Source organism: Bufo gargarizans, chromosome 1 (genome assembly GCF_014858855.1).
Source record: "Bufo gargarizans isolate SCDJY-AF-19 chromosome 1, ASM1485885v1, whole genome shotgun sequence".
Taxonomy (NCBI): Eukaryota; Metazoa; Chordata; class Amphibia; order Anura; family Bufonidae; genus Bufo; species Bufo gargarizans.
Window position 1 is genome coordinate 668,914,453 of NC_058080.1, and position 7,480 is coordinate 668,921,932.

A 7,480-nucleotide genomic window follows, 5' to 3' on the forward strand; every position below is an offset into this window, starting at 1 on the left:
GTAGTTGCAGATCAGACGTGCACAGCGGTCAGGAGTAATTCTTGACCATTCCTCTTTACAGAACTGTTTCAGTTCAGCACCCCACTATACAGTAGTTTACAGTATATTAACATAACAGCCCCTGTCACCTTTTTCTGATGTAATCTTCACACAAAAAAGCTCCACAGTTAACTTCTGCAACACTCCTGCTAGGACCTGTGATGACCTCATAGCCATGTGACCAGTAATTGCTAGGTTACTGGTCACATGGTGATTATGTCATTAAGGTCCTAGATCACAACTTTAACACAGTACGATGCCTGGACTCAGTGCCGGCAGGCATGGTATGGCAGCACCCCCTGTGTAGCTGACAGCTTGACACCCGGGGCAGTAGCTAGCAGGGCTCCAGAGGCAGCTGCCTTGGGGCCCCCAGGAGCAACTGGGCCCGGGGCAGCTGCCCCTTTTGCCCCTTGGTAAAGACGGCCCATTAATCCAAGTACGTGAAAAGAACACAACAGGTTCATATTAGTCAATAATGACAAGTATCTGGACTTATGTCCAAGGAATATGGTATCATGATCTAATCCTCTCTTACCCGATGGCCCAGGTGTGTGTCAAACAGGATAAGCGATCGCTAGCTGGCGTGCCCCCCTACGCGAGTTTCGTGTTAGCTTCTTCAGGAGGAGTAGCTTCTTCAGGAGGAGTGAGGTATGCACCACATTTGGTTGTTAGGACAGTCTGAGACGATATAGATATATGCTATATGGTCACGCTTTTCAGATGTTAGTCCATGTCATATATCATATTGCGGTCTCTCAGGATATATGCCAGCTGTCGCTTTTTGGCACTTTATTTTGTTTCCACATGTCTGTATGTGTGTATGTACGTTTTTAATGTGAATATAATAAACTTTGATATTTTGAATATAGTGTTGTGTGTTTCTTCCAAACAATTCAACTTTGGTTTCATCTGTCCACAGAATATTTTGCCAGTACTGCTGTGGAACATCCAGGTGCTTTTGTACAAACTGTAAACGTCCAGCAATTTTTTTTTTGGACAGCAGTGGCTTCCTCTGTGGTATCCTCCCACAAAATCCATTCTTGTTTAGTGTTTTACGTATAGTAGATTCCCTAAAAGGGATGTTAGCATATGACAGAGACTTTTGTAAGTTTTTAGCTGACACTCTAGGATTCTTCTTAATCTCATTGAGCAGTCTGCGCTGTGCTCTTGCAGTCATCTTTACAGGATGGCCACTCCTAGGGAGAGTAGCAGCAGTGCTGAACTTTCTCCATTTATAGACAATTTGTCTTACCATGGACTGATGAACAGCAAGTCTTTTGGAGATACTTTTAGAACCCTTTCCAGCTTTATGCAAGTCAACAATTCTTTATCGTAGGTCTTATGAGAGCTCTTTTGTGCGAGGCATCATTCACAGCAGGCAATGTTTCTTGTGAAAAGCAAACCCAGAACTGGTGTGTGTATTTTATAGGGCAGGGCAGCTGTAACCAACGCATCCAATCTCATCTCATTGATTGCACTCCAGTTGGCTGACACCTCACTCCAATTAGCTTTTGGAGATGTCATTAGTCTAGGGGTTCACATACTTTTTCCACCTGCACTGTGAATGTTCACATGGTGTGTTCAATAAAAACATGGTAACATTTAATTCTTTGTGTGTTATTAGTTTAAGCAGACTGTGATTGTCTATTGTTGTGACTTAGATGAAGATCAGATCACATTTTATTACCAATTTGTGCAGAAAGCCATATCATTCCAAAGGGTTCACATACTTTTTCTTGCAACTGTATTCATGTATCAAAGTTTGTCGTTCAGCTCTGAGACAAGGCCTTTCAGATGCCAGGTATGTGTAGTGTTCAAGATGTCAGGCATGTATGAGTTAACCCTTAATAGTATGATGCTTATAGCTTATACAACAGTGCCACCTAGGTATGAGTAGGTAATACTACACCAGTAGCAAAAGTGCATTCTGGGGAAAACTCCCCACCGTCCAAAGCCTGAAATTAAGGAAAGCCACTAGGCCTGTATGGTAGGGGGGCTCATACTCTCGAACCTAGGCTCTACTGACCCTATCGGTCCCTGCAATATGGTAGTCAGGAATAAGAGACGGCCGATTCACCCACGACAGGGATAAATCAGAGTCTCCCACAGGCCTAATAACAAGGAAGAGACAGCAAGCAACAACAGAACAGCAGGTAAGTGTCCTGTGGCCAGATGACCAGAGGCAACAGAATGACAAGATCACTTACTGGAAGCCACAGCTTGCTGTCTTGTAGTTTCCCCTCCGGGGAACCCCAGGGACTCCCTTCTGGAGGTACAACAAACAGGACATGTCTATTAACCATGCGGGATCAACCACACCATAGACAAACCACACATGGAACAAACAACTAGACAAACATCAACCCATAAGTGCAGCACCACACATAACAACAATGGGGAAGAGTAGACATAGGCAAGGACCTCGATGTCCCACAAGGTGGCCCAAAAGAACAGGGCAGCTGTAAATGCCCAAAAAGGAGCATTGCATCCAGCCCCAAAAAGGCTGAAGTGAATCTGACCTCAGGCTCTCAACACCAAGACTATAAAAGCTAAGAGGCCACACCCAACTCCACCTAGCACACACCTTAACCCTGTGCTCACCAGAAGGGAAGAGAAACAGCCTAAGGCCTCTTTCACACTTGCGTTGTCCGGATCCGGCGTGTACTCCACTTGCCGGAATTACACGTCGGATCCGGAAAAACGCAAGTGAACTGAAAGCATTTGAAGACGGATCCGTCTTCAAAATGCGTTCAGTGTTACTATGGCAGCCAGGACGCTATTAACGTCCTGGTTGCCATAGTAGTAGTGGGGAGTGGGGGAGCAGTATACTTACCGTCCGTGTGGCTCCCGGGGCGCTCCAGAATGACATCAGAGCGCCCCATGCTGCAGCCGCACGGCCGGTAAGTATACTGCTCCCCCGCTCCCCACTACACTTTACCATGGCTGCCAGGACTTTAGCGTCCCGGCAGCCATGGTAACCATTCAGAAAAAGCTAAACGTCGGATTTGCGCCGAAACGACGTTTAGCTTAAGGCCGGATCCGGATTAATGCCTTTCAATGGGCATTAATTCCGGATCCGGCTTTGCGGCAAGTCTTCAGGATTTTTGGCCGGAGCAAAAGCGCAGCATGGTGCGGTATTTTCTCCGGCCAAAAAACGTTCCGGTCCTGAACTGAAGACATCCTGAACAGATTTCACTCCATTCAGAATGCATTAGGATAAAACTGATCAGGATTCTTCCGGCATAGAGCCCAGACAACGGAACTCTATGCCGGAAGAAAAGAACGCAGGTGTGAAAGAGCCCTTAAAGGGAAAGCTCACACACATGCATAAACAGACACACGTTGCCACCGGCAACCAGCATGCGTGGCAAAAGTGTCACAGCCCTTTTAGGGAGTAAACAAAATGGCTCACGTCATCCACTTGCCCACGCAGAGGCAGTCATTCCTCTTTCGATTATGAAGAACCTGCCGATCATGCTGGGTGCACGTGGCAACGTCATGACGCTTAGTGCAGGTCATTTAGCAGGTCCTTCACAATCAAGAGAGGAGCGTCTGTCTCTGCGTATTCAAGTGGATGACGTTTTTTTTTCTGCTAAAAATAAATATTACAGCTGAGGACCACTATGGGGGACATTAGGGACCACTATGGGGAACATTATAGGCACTATGTGGGACATTATGGGCCACTGTGGGGGACATTATTACTCTTGGGGCCCCTGTGGGGGGCACTATTACAGCTGGGGACCACTATCGGGGACATGGGCCACTATGGGGGACATTATTACCACTGGGAGCCATTATGGGGGACATTACTCAAAAAAGCCAATTAAATTCATCCATTTTTAATGGCCATGAAAAACAGATGCAAAACAGATACGAATACAAAAAATGGATGCACAAATGGTTAAAAAAAAGGCCTTGAAAAACTGACAGTGTGTTTTTTAATGGTCATTTTTTTTCACTGTTATGTGCATGTAGCCCAAATGCTGGACTAAATATGTGTCCAAAGAATTTCTATATGATGATGAATATTATATAAGGGTTTTCTATATGATGATGATGGATATTATATAAGGGTGTTCTATATGATGATGATGGATATTATATAAGGGTGTTCTCTATGATGATGGATATCATATAAGGGTGTTCTATGATGATAGATATTATATAAGGGTGTTCAATTTGATGAATATTATATAAGGGTGTTCTATATGATGATGGTGGATATTATATAAGGGTGTTCTATATGATGATGAATATTATATAAGGGTGTTCTATATGATGATGATGATGGATATTATATAAGGGTATTCCATGACGATGATGGATATTATTTAAGGGTGTTCTATGATGATGGATATTATATAAGGGTGTTCTATGATGATGGATATTATATAAGGGTGTTCTAGATGATGATGGATATTATATAAGGGTGTTCTAGATGATGATGATGGATATTATATAAGGGTGTTCTAGATGATGATGATGGATATTATATAAGGGTGTTCTATGATGATGGATATTATATAAGGGTGTTTTATATGATGATGGATATATAAGGGTGTTCTATATGATGATGATGATGGATAAGGGTGTTCTGTATGATGATGATGATGGATAAGGGTGTTCTATGAAGATGATGCATATATAAGGGTGTTCTATATGATGATGAAATTACATCATTCTACATGATGATGGATATTATATAAGGGTGTTCTTTGATGATGATGGATATATAGGGGAGTTCTATATGATGATGGATATTATATAAAGATGATCTACATGATGATGGATATATAAGGGCATCCTATATAATGATGGATATTATATAACGGTGTTCTATATGATGATGATGGACATTATATAAGGTTGTTCTATATGATGAAAAATACAAGTTGCACGTCCTGTAATTCTAAGGGTATGTCCACACAAGACAGATATCAGAAATGTCTGCAACTGTCTCATTGATCTGAAAGGGGTTTGCACACATCCACACATATGCTACCATTCAGAGATATGCAACAAATTTGAATTCACAGAAATTTCTGCACAAATCTACTGCTTGTGAATTCACCCTAAAAAGTGTAACCCCAGCCCAGTGGTGGGCAAACTTTTTTGTCAACTGAGCCAAATATCGCCAAAACCATGATTTTAAATTTCTTTTAAAAGCCACATTTTTAAAACCTAAAATATATAGGAAGGAAGTGTATGCTGAAGTGAATGGGTCCATAATGCGGGCTGCACACGGCCGTGTGCAGCCCGCATCATGGACCCATTCACTTCAATGGGTCCAGGATCCGGGATATGAGTGCTACAGAGTGCTTCCGTGGTGCTTCTGGCTGTGCCTCCGCACCGCAAAAAAGTAGTGCATGCGCGTGCGCTAATACTAGTTATCTTGCCTGTGGGACGCATTTGCGTTCCACAAAGCAAGAGAGGGCGTGCTCGCTAACTAGTGTAACCCTGTGAAGCAACACAGACTGCATTATCTGAAATGCCCAGTAGATGTCAGATGGACCCAGTATGCTGTTAATAAAACATTGAGCATTGGTCACATGATGGTGACATCATCGAAGGTCCTGGAAGTTTTCTGGAAGTTACTACATGCTCAGCCAGAGAAAGGACATGTTGTGAGAGACTGCAGCACAGAGATGGAACCTTGCTGAGAGAACCTGCTTCACCCAAGATCACACCTGCTGAGAGAACCTGCTTCACCCAAGATCACACCTGCTGAGAGAGGGACCTGCTGGCAAAGACAAGCACTGAGTCCAGACGTCTGGTGAATCCAGTGAGAGGAGACTGCTGCTGACTGACCTGGCTAATCGTGTTGTGAGGGTAAGCCAAACCTCTCCCTGTATCACCACAGGGCACCTGTCTCCTCACTCACAGTAAAGACTCTGAGGTCCAGTGACGTACATTATACAGCTCAGGCTGCTTTAGTGACCCTGCAGAGCAGGACTTATAAGGGCCCCAACTCTCCTATGTGCACCAACGGCCACTAGGGCGAAGATAAGGGGGTGGGATACAGGCGTGCTTGTGGGTGGGTGAGGAAAGTCCACATTGCATTGTTACCTGTATTACTCTATTGTATTTTCTTATGTATGTTGGTTAATTTGCTGCTTACTATATAAAGTGAATTCCAGTTAGGCTGTGTCAGTCTCATTGCACTAAGTATGTTCCCAGTGGGACCCCACATCCCTACCCCGGATGCTCCACTGGGTGGAGGCACTGCCGCAGACATGTACCCCAGCTCCCAGATAGCGGAGGCTCAGGATCCGCCTGTCAGGCATAGTGAGTTAACTAGGTTTAGGGCCCCTAAAGACACTAGGGGGCGCCCTCAAAACCCCGTTACATGTGGAGACACTGCTGAGATGAACTGGGGTACAACCAGTGAGAATAAGTTAAGTCCTCAGGCCACTCCCTCCTTTGCAAAAGAGTGGGCCCAGCAAAGAAATGTACCATTACAGCAAGCTGTGATGTTATGCAAAGTCCCATCCTGCTGTGAGATGAATCATGTCATCTTGTGTGTAGAAATTTGACTGGGAATAGAAATGGCGACCGTCAGGGATATCCTGCAGGATTCCGGAGGCCAAACTTACATGTTAATATATTGTCATACGGACTTGGGAGACCATGAGATGCCTACTAACGTTCATTTATATGGAGCCCCGGATGAAGGATGCTCCTTAGTGTACGCTCTCCTTGATAAGAAAGAAAGGGTCTCACTGCAACAACCTTGTAAATTAGAACAGAGAGATTATGTCACAGAAAATTATTCTAAGCTCCTGACTCCCATCCCCGGAAAGACCGGAGCCATTCCTAAACAAGCTGCCCATCCTCCTAGAGGACAGGGGATGATTACTCCTAAAGCAGAATCTCATCCATCTACAGCATTACTGAAACCAGACAACCCTGAAGTACGCACCCTGCCTACAGGAGGTAGTGATGTATCGGACATACTACAGAAACTCTCAGAAGCCATAGTGACGGCAAACCACACTCATAGTTACCGCAAACTAAAGGTGTTTTCTGGGAATCAGCCTGTTCCTTCAGGAGAAGAGCCTTTTGAGGTCTGGAAGGATAATGCTATGCAGTTGTTGGAGGAATGGTCTTGTACGGATACCATAAAGAAACAGCGGTTGGTGGAGAGTCTTCGTTTTCCCGCTACAGACATGATAAGACTGTACAAGGGAGTAAATGGGCAAGCTACTGTGCACGACTATCTACAAGTTTTACAGGATGCTTATGGGAAATCCGAAGATTTGGATGATCTGTTGGTTAAGTTCCTAGCCACTAAGCAGAAGGAGCATGAAAAAGCCACTGACTATATCAACCGGTTACAGCTATCGCTTGGAAAGTTATTCCATAAAGGAGCAGTCACTGCCTCTGAGTTGGATGCTCGGCTATCTAAGCAAATTCAGAGAGGTGGTTTGACCAATAATCC